This window comes from Balaenoptera acutorostrata, chromosome 11 (assembly GCF_949987535.1).
Source record: "Balaenoptera acutorostrata chromosome 11, mBalAcu1.1, whole genome shotgun sequence".
Classification (NCBI taxonomy): domain Eukaryota; kingdom Metazoa; phylum Chordata; class Mammalia; order Artiodactyla; family Balaenopteridae; genus Balaenoptera; species Balaenoptera acutorostrata.
Window position 1 is genome coordinate 80171605 of NC_080074.1, and position 16737 is coordinate 80188341.

General features: G+C 39.4%; 1 non-coding gene across 1 annotated transcript; it reads right to left on the reverse strand.

Moving 5' to 3' along the window:
* Positions 1–16245: 16245 nt before the first annotated feature.
* LOC114236911 (U4 spliceosomal RNA) lies at positions 16246–16386 on the reverse strand. Its single transcript, XR_003622757.1, has one exon. It is a non-coding gene; the product is annotated as a U4 spliceosomal RNA (small nuclear RNA).
* Positions 16387–16737: the final 351 nt, after the last annotated feature.

Here is a 16737-nt window from a genome sequence, read left to right on the forward strand (position 1 = left end):
GGACCTGGCTAACCCTTAAGCCACCTATCTTGGATAACAAGAAACAGAACATTTGCCTCACCTCTCACATTACATTGTTTTCTTACTCCTTCATGTCCTTTATGACCTATAAAATTTCTAACTATCAGAAGGGGTGGGAGTGGGAGGGTGGTGAGCCATCTCAATTTCTTTTTTTATTATTTTATTTATTTATTTTTGGCTGCATTGGGTCTTTTTTACTGCGTGCAGGATTTCTCTAGTTGTGGCAAGTGGGGGCTACTCTTTGTTTGCTGTGCATGGGCTTCTCATTGTGGTGGCTTCTCTTGTGCAGCATGGGCTCTAGGCACGTGGGCTTCAGTAGCGGTGGCACACGGGCTCAGTAGCTGTGGCTCGCGGGCTCTAGAGCGCAGGCTCAGTAGTTGTGGCTCATGGGCTTAGTTGCTCCGCGACATGTGGGATCTTCCAGACCAGGGCTCGAACCCGGGTCCCCTGCTTTGGCAGGTGGATTTTTAACCACTGTGCCACCAGGGAAGTCCCAACCATCTCAACTTCTGACTGACCCTCCAGCTGCCAGCAAATGTAGTGTTCTCTTTTCTCATCTGTATTCTTGTGGTCTTACTTTAAGACCCTGGAGAGTGTTTATCATTGTTGGCTGTTAAGATCAAGGAGAGGCTTGCTTGAATTGGAATTATTGCTATTGTAGAAGATATCAGGGACTCATCTAGAAAAATATTTGTAAAGGTTTCCAACTCTGAGTCAGACTTGAGATTGGTTACAATCTTCTCCCATAATGCCAGAGGGAATTACAAATTCAATAGAAATATCCCAACTTTCTTCAGTCTCTTTCTTATTTGGATCTTAGACAATAGTTATGATAACTGAAACTGAAACCGAGCAGGTCCCTGTGAGACCCTCCTGGGTACAAATCCTTTCTACGTCCTTTCAGCCTCCTAGACCTTCCGTGAGTACCAAAGGGCAGATTCAAACAGTTGCTAATCAAAGAAGTGAGGGAATGCAGAAACAAAGCAGGAGCAGTCAAGAAACAATAGTGCAGTGATTAAAGCAGGATACTGGTTCCTCATCAAGAATATACATAACAATATCTTTGAGTTCTTCTACAGGAACTAAGGCCCCCACCCTGGTGGAGGATGGTAACTACAGGCTGAGACCCCGGACTGGTTGAAACCAGAGACTGAGGATTGATATTCCTGGAACACTGCTCTGTTACCTCACCACCAACCAATCAGAGGAAAGTCAGATACCCTGCAGCCCTTGAAACCGAGCAGGACCCTGTGGGGCTACTGGGCAAGCTCCTGGGCAAAATAGCCTTTTGGTATCCCCCATTTCCTCATTATAGGAAATAGGCTTCATTCAGCCTCCATGACCTTCCCTGAGTTCCAATGGGAAGGTTCAAATAGTTGCTAATTAGGGAAGGGAGAAGATGCAGAGACAAGGGAGGAACAGTCAAGAAACAATAGTGCAGCCTTGGGGCAGAGTCCTGGTTCCCCCTCAAGGTATATACATAACAATATCTTTGAGCTGTCTTGCAGATACTGAAACCCCTACCAGGTGAGAGAAGTTATCTGCATGCTGCCCACAAGCATGTAGACCCAAGACCTGTTGGAACCAGAAGGTTGATGATGCTGACTCCCACTTACCTCACCACCAACCTATTAGAAGAATGTCCATGAGCTGATCACGCCCTCTTTGTATTATTACTATAAAACTCCTCACTACACCCCCTCCAGGTGGGGGACACACAGTTTTGAGGGTATTAGCCCACTGTGGCCCCTTTTGCCTGACAAAGCAATAAAGCTATTCTTTTCTACTTCACCCAAAAGTCTGTCTCTTAGATTTAACTTGGTGTTGGGGTACAGAGGCTGGATTCGGCTTCACCCTTGCCCCAAATTTTGCCTGTAAAAACTTCTCCCGAAAAACTATTGGGGAGTTTGGGGATTTTGAGTAGGAGTCACCTGTTCCCCTTGCTTGGCCCTGCAATAAATCTTTCTCTGCTCCGAAGTTCAATGGTTCGGTTTTTTTAGCCTCACTGTGCATCAGGCACATGAACTAGAGTTCGGTAACAAAACCAACATATTTCCCTGTTTTTTTGCTTTTGTTTTTTTTTTAATAAATTTATTTATTTATTTTATTTTTGCATTGGGTCTTCATTGCTGCGTGCGGGCTTTCTCTAGTTGTGGCAAGCGGGGGCTACTCTTCGTTGTGGTGCGCGGGCTTCTCATTGCAGTGGCTTCTCTTGTTGTGGAGCACGGGCTCTTGGCGCGTGGGCTTCAGTAGTTGCGGCACACGGGCCCAGTAGTTGTGGCTCGCTAACTTAGTTGCTCCATGGCATGTGGGATCTTCCCGGACCAGGGCTCAAACCCGTGTCCCCTGCATTGGCAGGCGGATTCTTAACCCCTGTGCCACCAGGGAAGCCCCTATTTCCCTGTTTTTGTGTTAAGTAATTCTGAGATGAAGCATTCTTTCCTGCCTTTGTGTTAAACAATGCTAGGATAAGCAAAAAGAACATACGTACTCTTTCATAGAAATATTTATTCATAGAAAACAAAACTAGGAACCAACTAAAATAGCTTATTCATCAAGCTTACTGGTCAATACTTACCTCAAGGCCCTCATCTGGCTCTCCTAAATAATTCAAAGCTATTATGAGGTATGCTTTGTCTAATCCCATTAAACTCTCTACTTTGGGAGACCCATCATAAAGTCCCCCTGCACTGGCTGTAAAACCCTAAAAATAGTCTCCAGTCTTTGTCCATTTGAGATACTACTAGGGCTGTGTCAAAGTGGTGTCTTTTCTTATTGCAGTAAGCCCAATAAACTTAGCTTTGCTTGATCACTAGGTCTTTTTGGTGTTCCTTTAGGAAGTAATTGGAGGATTGCAAATTAAGGAGGAAAGTCCTGATTTTACCAGGGTAATTTGCCTGAATCTTCCTCCCTTCCTTCGGAAGTAAACACTCTCCTGGTCTTTCTTTCCTGATTTTTATGTTAATCATTCCATTTCCTTTCTTTATAACTTTCATAACTTACTTTGTATGTCTAAACAATATAAGGACAAAACCTTTTAATGAGAATTATGATATAGAGTAACTGGCAATTAGTTCCTTGTTCCCCAGAATTCTCAGCAACCTAACTGTGCAGACGCACCTGGTCATTTCATTATTCTGGCAATAACAAGATCCCAGATATTCTGCAATTCAGTTTTGGGGGACCATTCATCATTCATTAGGAAAGCATTCACTGTACTTTTTGGTTGTGAAACAATGCGTAGCAAGAACGTAAGATAGCAAGAATCTGGATAAGAAAATGTAACACTGCCACAGTTTGGTGCAAAATCCCCAATCAGAACTGAGTGTCTTCTGAGAGTTTGTAAGAACCTCATCTGGGGCAATATGAGGGCAGGGTCACGAGTCCTGAAAAACATACAAAAGATTGTGGTGTAGGCCCAGGAAAGGACATCCAGCAGGAATATGGTCAGGGAGCATGGAGTGCTCTATATTTTCTATTTCTAGCTAACTGTGGCCTATATCTAGATCTCAGGAATAGATTAAAGCAGAACACTTCTATGGGATGAAATGATTCTCAGATGATCTAGGCAGTGAGGGAGAAGCACAAGTGATACAAACAAGCCAAGTGCAGACAAGATTTTGACCTCAGGTTAAATAGGGCAGTAGGTATCTTGAGGATAATTCTCAACACATCTGTCTCCTGAGTTACATTGCTCCCAGTCAGGGCCAGTTGCTTTTTCTACACTTGTGGCCTGGTTTTCACCCTGTGATTTTCTGTCACTATCATCTCAGGCATCCCTTTGCCTCTCTCTCTTGTTTCCTATATTTCACACTTGCTTTTCTCTCAGTTTTATCATTTTGGTACACATATCCTTCAGTAGTTTCCTTAGGAAGGGCATATGGAAAGTATTCTTCTTACTCTTTGCAAGTCTTTATATAAACCGGCACCTGTTTGATAATTTGGTTGAATAGAGTTCTCTGCTGGAATAAATTTTCCTTCAGAATTTTTAAAACATTACTGTATGTCAGGATGTGCTACCCCAAAATACGGCACCTTGGCATACACTTCCCCAAAAAGCAGGAGATAAATCTTCTAGGTACCCTCACTGTATCAGGAGAAAGACGTTCTTATCACTAGAGACAGGGAATTCGGGGCCTGGAAGCCTGTATAAAAAACCTTGTTACTTCTTCACTATTTACCACTCATAGCCCAAAACTCTTTGTCTTGTCAATTCTTCAAAATGTATGTTTCTTTGTCTAAAAGGTATAAAAGCCTTCTGCTCTGATCACTTCTTCAGGTCTTTATTCTCCCATGAAGGCTCCCATGTACTTGTAAAAACTGTATAAAATTTGTATGCTTTTCTCCTGTAAATCTGTCAGTTTAATTTTCAGATCCAGTCAGGGACCCTCAGAGGGTCAAGGGAAACTTGTTCCTTCTCTACACCACATTGCTGTTGAGAAGTCCAAAGCAACTCTGATTCATTTTCCTCTTTTTTGTCCCTTGTCCCTTTTCACCTACTTTTCTGGAAGCTTGAGAATCTCTTCTTTTGTCCTAACCGTTTTAAATTTTACAATCGTATGCTTTGGTGTAGTACAATTTTAATCTGTTATGATGGCTCTTTCAATTTGGGTCCTTCAGTTCTGGGAATTTTCTTTGAATTATTTCTTTTTTTGTTGTTGTTGTTTTTTTTTTTTTGGCTGCGCCACACGGCCTATGGAATCTTAGTTCCCCAACCAGGGATTGTACCCACGCCCTCCACAGTGAAAGCACAGAATCCTAACCACTGGACTGCCAGGGAATTCCCTTGAATTTTTTCACTGTTGATTTCTTCCCCTCTGTTTTTTTTTTTTTTTTCTTCCTGGAAACCCCATTATTTGGCTGTTGAACTTCATAGACTGGTATAAGTTTCTTATCTTTTTTCTCCTATTTCGTATCTCCTTGTCATTTATTCAGTTTTTTCTTATCATATTTTTAACTTCCATAACCTCTTTGTTCTATGAATGTTCCTCTTTTAAAAAATAATATCCTGTTCTTGTTTTAAGGATGCAATATCTTCTCTTACTTCTCAGGACTGAGAAATGAAAAACTACAGAAACCACAACTTGAAACACAGAAAAACTGTACAGAAACCACAACTTGCAAAACAGATAAATTATTTCATCAACAGCTCAGCTTGGACCCATGTGTTCAGGAAAGATAAAGCCACAGACTTTTCCACAAACAGCCTCGCCTAGCCTATCAAAGCAGTCAGAGACTCAACTCACTTGCAATCTGACCACCTCTTTCCTGTCTTGCCTAACTTTCCTTCCTGCCCCTCCCCCCACTCCTTGCTAACTTCCGTCCTTTGACTAACTCCTCCCCAGCAAAACTTTATAAAGTTCTCAGAGAGTCCATTTGACTGGTTTCATTTGGCCAGTGTCTCCCTTGCCTGGCACATTTCTAACAAACTAAGTTTGGTGTTTATTGTTGCAATCATAACAAATTTATTTGGTGGTTTCTTCTGGGAAACTTTGAACACAAATTATGTAAAGTTTTCTTTCACATACATAGTCTGTTTTCTTCAAGGTGCCTTTTTCTGCTTGTGTGGTCTTTATCTTGCATAATAAGAGACTTTCTCTAGAGTTCTGGTAATCTTGTTTTTCTGCTCATGATTGAGAGGGGTGGACTAAAGAGATGACTGGAAATTCTGAGTACACAGAGAACTCGTGCATTTTTTAAGTTTACTGTAGGGCCATTTATTTGTTGGATAATCCCAAATGTCAGTTTCTCTACTTCGTCTGTCTTGGGTTGCCCAGATTTCCCCAGGGGAAGGTGTGCCAATCTTGGGCCTAGAGGGTAAAGATCTGACTGCCTTGGTTTGGGGGCTGAATAGTTGATGAGGGCTGCTGAGCAGGAGGTGGAGCCTTATCAAGCAGGATGCATGTGACTATGCAAACCTTCACTTTCGCATGATGCCAACGCCCTTAACTGTGCCTGCTGTGTCCCGCCCCCTCCCCACCCCAGTCCAAAGACTTTCATCTTTACCCTCTCTAGAGACTCTAGAATTTCTACTTGAGTCAGGGAGAAATAGTCATCCAGTAGCATGGAGTTAGGGAAAGGATTTGAGTCTGTGGGTAATTCTTTGATATAATCATGTCTGTTTTCAATTTTCTACGCCTTTGCTATAGAATTCAGCTTTCTCAGTTCTTCTAAGTTAGTTTGCAATATTTGCTTTCCAGCTTCCAGAAATTTATTTTTGTTGTCCCCATCTTTGTGCTTTCATGTCTTTGCTGTTGTTTTTTTTTTTTTTAATATCACTATTGTAGTTTCAGGGAGGGAGCAAAATTAGATTGATGTGTTCTATCCACCATCTTAAGCCAGAATGCCTCTAATGCTTTTTTCATTAGCCATATGGCCTCCCACTGGCATTCCACCAGAAACATATCTGTAAAGTCTATAGTTTTGTAAAGGCTCATTCACTAATAGCCAAACTGTTTTCAGAACATTTAGGCAAGTCATAAGATTAAGCAATGAACTGGTTTAACTACTGAAGTCTTTCATATGCATATCATTAGGAAATGGATACAGCAGCTTCCTCTTTCGAAATTCTCTTCCTTTGCATTTTCTGAATCACAAGTTGAATGTGTTATAATTTAAAGAATGCACTGGGTTTGAATGGGAGAGAAGGAGGAAAGAGGGGAGAGGAAGAGAGTAAAAGAAGAAGGAGGGAGAGTGAGAAGAATTAAACTATTCCTGAATAAGTGTATGGGAGGAAAGACTTCCCTTCTCCTCTTCTAGCTTTGATAGTTGGGTCTATGAAATAAACCGACAACAGGAAGTTTAACAGGAGAAAAGGCCTACAAATTTATTAATTTTTTACTAGTATGAGCATGAGGACATCACAGGGGAAAAATATGAGTACCCAAAATAGCAGTGAGATTTGAGGAGCTTATATATGGTCTTAATAGAGGAAAGGGAAGGAGGATTAGGCCTCTTAGGGGAGAGTAAATGATTTTTAGAAAAGATGAATGGGCCCTTAAAAGAGTAGATAGGAGATGAATAGTATGACAATTGTATCAGGATGTGATGTTGACTTCTGGCCTACTCTCCTCTGATAAGAGTCAATCTTACCTGATTGATGAAACTCCTGGGGAGGAGATTTATGACAATTGAGTTCCTTTTGGAGGATTTGTCTTTAGGCAGATAAGGGGAGTTCAGAGAAATCCCTTTCCTGCATTTGATATTTTTCAAGTACCTTCAACTCAAAATAATCCTTATAGTCAAAAAAGCATATGTTAGGGTGGCATATTCTGCCACCCTTCAAGGGCAAGCAGGCCTGTGCACAGGCTCCTCATGCTATCTTGGCAGGGCCATCCACTTCAAGGTGTAATCTTTAGTTTAGAAATTAAACTGTTAGATATACCCAAAGTTGATTGAATCCCAAGCTCAAGAGATTCATTTAACCATTCTTTCATTAAATAATTATGTGTTCATCTTAGTGCTGTGTGCTGAGAATACAAAGTGTACAAAACAGACATAATCCTAGCCCTTACGGTGCATAGGGTCTATATAGAGAGATTTCTGCTTTTATGTTTGTCATTTTACTGTGATAAATATTACTATCAATGGGCATGCCAGATGTTACTCTGAAAGCACATTACCTGGTTCTCAATCTAGTCAAACAGGTGTAGAATCCTCTCCACTGCATACTTTCCAGATTCTATGAGAGTTTCTTGTTCTGCAGCTTCCCTTTTATAGATACCCTACAGATCATCTCAAGACTGTTAAAAACATTCCTTCTGTAGAGAGAATGAAATACCATTCATTAGACCTCAGCTTTCTAGTTACAATAACATTCCAATCATGCCTTTCTGATGGTGATTGGATTTGGGATATTCCCGATCTTTTTTTTTTTTTTTTGGCCATTCTGCATAGCTGCTGGATATTAGTTCCCCGACCAGGGACTGAAACTGTGGCCCCTCTAATGGAAGCGCTGGGTCCCAATCACTGGACCACCAGGGAAGTCCTACCAATGCATTTCAATCCCTGGTTTATATACATCCTCACCTTTCCCTCCCAGAATTAAGTACTACCCTGAATTTTGCGTTCTTTCATTCCATTACATATTGTATAATTTCACAATATACATATCATTTGTGTGGTTTTTATTTTATATAGTGGTATCACACTGTACTCATTCCATCACAGCTTTTTATTTTGGGTGAAGAGTACATACCTAGGGATGAAAATGCAGGTACAGGGTAAGCACATCTCCAAATTTACTAAATATTATCACTGTGTCCTTCAATTTTGCTTTAGCAATTTGCAATCCCCATCATGCACCCCACCCCCAGTAGTATATAAGAGATCTTTTGCTTCAAATTTTCCCCCAAATTTGGTATTGTCTAACTTAACATTTTTTGCAACTATGATGGGTTTAAAACTGATTGCTGCTTTGATAATCAGTGAGATTTTTTTCATACATTTATTGGCTGTTTGTGTTCTTCACTTTTGTGAGTTGCATATCTACAGGAATTTAAGTTCCACGAGTGCAACTTTGTATCCCCAGCACCATGAGTAATGCCTAAAACATTGTAGATATTCAATATATATTTAGTTGAATACTTGCTAGCAAGGATATATAAGTTGAATAGTGTAGGGGAGGAAAAAGTTTTCCTCAACCTTCTTAAGGTCCCTGGCTGGGTCTAAAAATAAAACTGACAAAAATAGATTAACGGGAGAAAAGCGTACAAATTTATTTAATATACGTTTTATGTGACAGGGGAGCCTTCATGAGGAAATGAAGACCCAGAGAAACAGTATTTTTATGGTAGGTTTAATGAAGAGTGGATAGCTGTGGAGGAATATGACAGGTTAAGGAGTATGAGGTAAGTGTAGTAAACTGGGGGAGACATTAGCAAGGCCTGTTTGTTTACATTCTTCTTAGTGTGCCTTCCTCTTTGGAGATAAAGATGCTTCTTTCCTCAGGGTATAGGGAGGGCACCTTTCACAGGGGGATTTTATGACCTGTTTTAGGAGAGGAAGGGCAAGGAGGGAGGAGACCAGAGTGATCTTTCTGCTTCTGATGTTTTCTCAAACTCATTCAGCTTAAGATATTCAAAATGCCAAGGTGCTATATTTGGGGGTAGCATGTCCTGAACCTTATCAATATCAATGACTATTTGTAGCTTATGCCCCCCCCCCCTTTTTTTTAAAGCTCCGGTGGTCTTTTTTTTTTTTTTTTTTACATTTTAATTTTTTTGGCTACGTTGGGTCTTCATTGCTGCCCGCGGGCTCTCTCCAGTTGCAGAGAGTGGGGGCTACTCCTCGTTGTGGTGCACGGGCCTCCCACCGTGGTGGCTTCCCTTGCTGCGGAGCATGGGCTCCAGGCGCCCGGGGCCTCAGCAGTTGTGGCACGCGGGCTCAGTAGTTGTGCCTTGCAGGCTCAGTAGTTGTGGCGCACGGGCTTAGTTGCTCCGCGGCATGTGGGATCCTCCCGGACCAAGGCTCGAACCCGTGTCCCCTGCATTGGCAGGTGGACTCCCAACCACTGCACCACCAGGGAAGTCCGTATGCCCATTTTTTAAAATGTCTTTTTCTGACTGATTTGTCAGATTCTTAAAATACGTTTTGAATACTAATCTTTTATGGATTATACGTGTAGCAAATATCTTCTATCAGTTTATGGCATATCTTTTCCATTTTTAAAAAAGTGACTATGCACAGATGTTTTTCATTTTAATAAAGTTTTCCATTTAATATGTAAAATCAAGGATGGGTATCCCATCTTGCCAGGTGGCTCTAGTCCTTGTAGATATTCAGGAACCTAGGTTTCTTCCAATTTGAGGATACGCCATCTCCTAGGAGTTTGTTCCCTTTGCATGGTTGAAACAAGAGCTGCAGCTATGTCCGTGTTCCATCCAGCAGGAAAAGGTAAGAAGAGCATGGAGTGGGTACACAGGCTGCAGTAAGGGAAGGATATTGTTCTTATGTCTGCTCACATTCAGTTGGGGAGAACTTATTCACATAACCACAAGTAAGTGCAACAGAGGGAGAAACACAGTCTCTGGCTGGGCAGCTACATGCCCACTGTAGCTTTCTTGCCCCAGGAAGAAGGGGAGAAAGATTTTTTTTTTTTAATAAATTTATTTATTTATTTATTTATTTATTTATTTTTGGCTGTGTTGGGTCTTCATTTCTGTGCGAGGGCTTTCTCTAGTTGCGGCGAGCAGGGGCCACTCCTCATCGCGGTGCGCGGGCCTCTCACTATCGCGGCCTCTCTTGTTGCGGAGCACAGGCTCCAGACGCGCAGGCTCAGTAGTTGCGGCCCACGGGCCTAGTTGCTCCGCGGCACGTGGGATCCTCCCAGACCAGGGATCGAATCCGTGTCCCCTGAATTGGCAGGCAGACTCTCAACCACTGCGCCACCAGGGAAGCCCAGGGGAGAAAGATTTTAAGTGTACAGTTGACAGCTTCACCACTGGGAGCTTTATCTCTTTTTCTGTTATTTGGAAGAGTCATACGGTTGCAATGTTCTGTTCCTTAAAGATCTAATACAATGCATGTAAAATCTAAAGGGGCTTATATTTTTTTCCATGGGAATATTTAAATTTTATATTTGAAGTAATTTACTAATGATAGAACTATTTAGCTTCTATTTCTTCTTGAATAAGTTTTGATAAGTTATCTTTTTTCTAAAAATTTGAATTTTTGATCTAAAATTTCAAATTTACTTGCATAAAGTTATTTGTATAATTATTCTTTAATTATTGTTTAAATATTTGCCAAATCTGTGATTACATTCCTTTTTTGATTCTAATATTATGTGTGGCTTTCCTCTTTTTTTTTTTCATCTCACCAGAGGTTTGTCTAATTTATTAGTCTTTTCAAATTACCCACTTTGGGCTCTGTAGATCCTCTTTATTGCCTTTGCTCTCTGGTTTGTTATTTCCTGCCTTTATCTTACTTTCTTCTACTTTTATTTATTCAATTGTTCAATTTTTAAAACTCCTTAAGCTTATTAATTTCCAGCCTTTCTTATTTCCTGATATAAACATTTTTTTTTTGAATTTTTTAAAAAAAATTATTTATTTATTTATTTTTGGCTGTGTTGGGTCTTCGTTTCTGTGCGTGGGCTTTCTCAAGTTGTGGCAAGTGGGGGCCACTCTTCATCGCAGTGCGCGGGCCTCTCACTGTCGCGGCCTCTCCTGTTGCGGAGCACAAGCTCCAGACGCGCGGGTTCAGTAGTTGTGGCTCATGGGCCCAGTTGCTCCGTGGCATGTGGGATCTTCCCAGACCAGGGCTCGAACCCGTGTCCCCTGCATTGGCAGGCAGACTCTCAACCACTGCGCCACCAGGGAAGCCCTGATATGAACATTTAAAACCAGAAAAAAAAAAAAGAAAAGAAAAATCCCCTACATGTTGCTTTAGATGCATCCCAGTTTTGATATTTGGCATTTTCGTTATCACTCAGTTTAAGATTTCTTAATTTCTATTATGATTTCTGCTTGGTTCCATGGGTTATTTAATGGTATATTTTAAACTACCAAATAAATTTCATGTTATCTTTTTATTAATTTTTAAATTAATTGCACTATAGTCAGAGATTGTGGCCAGTAGAATATTCCGAGTACTGCATTGTTATTCTCCTTTCTTACTCTGGGCCCTTTTCCTTGAAGTAAACCTTTCCTTCTTAACCCTTTCTTCCTCTAGGAGGAAAGAGAGGTTTTCAGGAGTTTCCTCTCTTCCTCTTACACCTGGCCACTAGCCTAGCAGACCTGCAACATTGCCTGAATCCCAGAGTGAGCAGACCACAAGCTCAAACTGCAACTCATGCCACGTAAGTCATTTTCAGCCTGCTACACAGTGCATTGCTTATAATACCATGTGATTTATTGAAGGCTCACCATGTGCCAGGCATAGTACTAAGAATCTTATATACATTATCTTATTTAATCATCCTAACAAGACCATTATTAACCCCCATTTTGTGGACAGGAAATTGAAGCACTGAAAAATTAAGTAACTTTTCCAAAGTCATGCAGCTTCAAGTGTAGACACCAAGAGAAGACCCCAGTGTCTGTCGGACCCCAGACTCTATGCTATGTAAGCACTCAAATGAGGTTTGTTGAACAAAGAATTCCCTCTTTTGATAGTTCATGGCCACAATGAAGTTTATTACCACTGAGTCATGCATTCCCATAATACTCTGCATTTTCACTTTACATAAAACATTCAACACTTGTTGAAAATACTTTGAAATGTGGAATTATATTCCTTTTGGACTATTTCAAGTCATCTATAAAACAACAGCATGAAGAATTACAAGACAGCTGCTACCTATCTTTTAATATTGGCTGTTTTGGTGTTATCTGACATGTTTATCTGACAAATCAGTAGACACCCTCTAACCACATCCTTCTTCTAAATGCTCCCTGTTAATGCTGTTACAGGTCAAGAAATTGTGACTTTTCTAAATTGTTTAAGATAATTTACAATCTTCCCCCAAAGTTACTTTTCGCTGTTTCTTCTTTTTGTCACATAACTTTTCTTTTTTCTCATGATAGATGCCATTTTTCACAATTAATTACCTATATATTTAAAAATTTTTATAACATAATTATGTCCATATGTATAAAATAAAAAATAAGAAAAAACTGAACACATGTCATGGAATACACTTCATTAATCATTTTTTAAAGTGTGTGGGGTTTTTCTTTTTTGGTGTTTTCTTCTCTAATTGAATGACAGTAAGCAATATTTGAAATTATCTTTTAATTTTAATTATTTAAAAATAATTGTTTTACTGTTTCTAGTGTAAAATGAAGGAAAACATGTATAAATTAAAATAATAGAACTAGTAATGATTGTCTACATTTTTATTGTGATAAAATATACATAATGTAAAATTTACCATTTTAACCATTTTTAAGTGTAAAATCAGTAGCATTAATTGCATTCACAATGTTGTGCAACCACTATTCTTTTCTAGAACTTTTTTATCATCCCATATTGGAACTCTTTACCCATTAAACAATAGCTACCCATTCTCCCCTCTCCCCAGCCCCTGGTAATCTCTATTCTACTTTCTGTCTCTGAATTTGCCTATTCTAGGTGCCTATATAAATGGAATCAGATAATATCTGGCCTTCTGTGTCTGGCTTGTTTGACTTAGCCTGATGTGTTCAGGTTTATCCATGTTGTAGCATGGATCACAATTTCATTCCTTTTTAAGGCTGAATAATATTCCATTGGATACATACCATATTTTGTTTTGTTGACTATTATTATCCAATGTTTTGTTGATCCATTCATCTACTGATGGATATTTGGGTTGTTTCCACCTTTGGCTAATGTGAATAATGCTTCCCTGAACATTAGTATACAAGTATCTGTTTTCAGTTCTCTTGGTTGTATACTTAGGACTGGGATTGCTGAATCATACGGTAATTCTATGCTTAACGTTTTGAGGAATCACCGAACTGTTTCCACAGGGCTCAATCATTTTACATTCCTTCCAGCAATGCACAGTGTTTCAATTTCTCCCCATCCTTGCCAGTACTTGTTATTTTCTGTTTTGTTTTGTATGTAATAGCTTTCCTGGCGGGTGTGAAGTGGTATCTCATTGTGGTTTAACCATCTACATTTAAACTCACATTTGAGAGGAAAGGGAATTGAAATTAAGAGAGATAAATAACTTACAGTTAGTAGGTAGTGAGGGAGCAACTAGAGTTAAGGTCTCCCAACTCGAACCAAGGTTTTTTTCTTCTTCAAAATCTTGCCTTATTGTATCATTACAATATTTTTTATCTATTTGACTCCTTACATATTTTATCTGACTTACATTTAGAAGTAAAACAGGAGACTTCCCTGGTGGCGCAGTGGTTAAGAATCCACCTGCCAATGCAAGGGACTTGGGTTGGAGCCCTGGTCCAGGAAGATCCCACATGCCATGGAGCAACTAAGCCCATGAGCCATAACTACTGAGCCTGTGCTCTGGAGCCCGTGAGCCACAACTACTGAGCCTGCGTGCCACAACTTCTGAAGCCTGCACACCTAGAGTCCATGCTCTGCAACAAGAGAAGCCACCACAATGAGAAGCCCATGCACTGCACAGAAGAGTAGCCCCTGCTCGCTGCAACTAGAGAAAGCCTGTGCGCAGCAACAAAGACCCAAAGCAGCCAAAAATAAATTAATTAATTAATTTTTAAAAAATTTATTGCTTAAAAAAAAAAAGTAAAATAGGGTAGTGTCCACACAGTATTAGGTTTAACCATGTGAGATTGTTGTTTTTGTAGGCCAACACAATCAAGTATCAGGAATTTTGTATGGTTCAACTTAATACTGAAACATGCTCCTATTATCAAGGATGTGTTGGGGGGAAAAAGTAAAATTTCAGAACATAACTAAAAATATACTGAAAGAAAAGTTGTTTGGTACACTTTGGAGGGTGAAGGAACAGAAGTCTTTCTGGATATACAGAGTAGTTTATAGGTCCCTTAAATTTGTATTGCATTATTACTTTATCCATGTATATTTAAAAATATGTTCAATGTATTTTCTTCTAATTCTAAGGGCCTTTAATTGTATCTTAAGACATATAAGTGTCTTGTTAATTTTAAAGACCTTTAAACTAATATAAGCCAGCGTTATTTTCATATTCTCAGAACCACCCAATTTTAATTCATATTTAAAATGATATATGGGAAAGAAAGGTTATTGTGCAGCAGGTCTGCAGCTAATGCCCCTTTGTTTCTAGGAGACACTTCTGGGAAAGAAAGAAGGGAGGTGATCTGGTCTAATTTTCTTATGATCATTCTAATAAATAGACCTCCTGGCAAGGAAGCCAGTGGTATTGCTGGCTGAAGAGTCCTTATCTATGGAATGCTTTTAGCAGAATATATCTAGTTGTCTAGGATTGCTTATGGTAACCAAACCTGGAATCTATGAATTTAGGAAATGGCTTCCTGGAAAATATCATGTAAGTTATGTAACTACCTGGGTATAAAATGGATGCTTCATGATTAAGATGACTTTTTTTTAATGTGATGCACACATTGTTTAGAAACCTCATCTGTTAATCTTGGCCAGAGCTGTGTTGATGGTCCCAGATCCTACCCTACTTCACCTGTGTCTCATGATTATTCATATCCTTGAAACTGTAGAGACGCTTGATACTAGGTAATTCTCTGGTTTGTTGAGTTTGATTTGACAATCTGTTCCTTTGTGTTATCCCATTATGTGAATTTTGGATGTCACCTGTAATTTTCTGATTTATAGCCACATTGTATGTAAGATATATCCAAATGAATACATATAATGGGCTTTTTAAGAGCTGCATAGTATTCCATTAGGCATAGGTATCATAATTTATTTATCCAGTTTCCTATTGAAAAATACTTTGTTTTCATTCTTTTTGCTATTATAAATATTGCTGTGATAAAGATCCTTATTAATAGGTCAACTTGCACAATTGGGAGAATATTTATAGAAGCAGAATTTCTGGGTCAAATGATGTGTGCATTTTCAATTTTAAGAGCTATTGCCAGGACTTCCCTGGTGGTCCAGTGGTTAAGACTCTGTGCTTCCACTGCAAGGGGCATGGGTTAGATCCCTCGTAGGGGAACTAAGATCCCATATACTGTGCAGAGTGGCCAAAATTTTTTTTAAAGAATTAATAAATAAGAGCTATTGCCAATTTGTTCCTTATAGATATTACGAATGTATACTCCCATCAATTATTCACCAAACCAAAAAGTGAAAATTTTTATATCATTTTGAGTTTAATTTGCTGTTCTCTTGTGGGTACTAAAAATTTAATATTTCATTTTAGGTCTGGGACCTGGATTGGTAGTTTGGTCATAAGGTGAAACATAAGGTGATGCTGTGTTAAAGATGTCCTTCTTCACAGATTTTTGACCCCCGAAATTCTCTGCAAAACCCGCAGCTTCAGTTCACTCATTAATCTCATGTTAAAATAAGCTCCATATAGGACAATGATAATTTTCAGTCTTTGGGTCTTAGTGCAAAAGAAGACTCTGAGTGTGGTTAAACAGGAGGGAAGAGAGTCCTGCTTATGGCAGAAAAGGCACTGGGAAGGAAATCTACTCCTTATAAATGCTTTCAACCAACTGGCAGTAGGAAGGATACAGGGAATAATGAGAAGTAGTTTTAGAAGTGGTAGAAAATCACTTCACATTAATGGAGAAAGTGGCATCACAAGTTGTTTTTTGTTTTTGTTTGTTTGTTTGTTTTAAAATTCAGATTCTGTGGAAACTGTCAAAAATTGCCAATGCTGACTATTTTTCAAGTCGCCCCAGCAGGGTATTGGGAAAAGTTTTCAATTAGCAATAATCGCACCTTGGATAAACCTCATTGGCTCTGATACTGCCACTGCGCAAAGCTACAAGTTTTTAAAGAAGGCAGTGGAATGGTTGGAATATTTAAAAACTAGATGATTTTTGAACAGTTACTAGAGTTGACTATAAAATGTGTTGCTGAAACAGGGAAGCCAAACTAGGTATTTTATAGGGAGATATAGAGAACCTAGACTAATGATTATGTACCCCAAGAGGGAACAATTTTTTATCTAAAAGTAGATAATCAACATCATCATCTTCACCATAATTTTAACATAGATAGTTGTTTCACCATTGCCCTGCTGTTCTGAGTCAAGTTCCTTCCAAAACGACAGGGTAATCGAGAAGCAAAAAAAGCACTGTTTGTAATGGTGTGTGCAGGATGAAGAGGAATCAA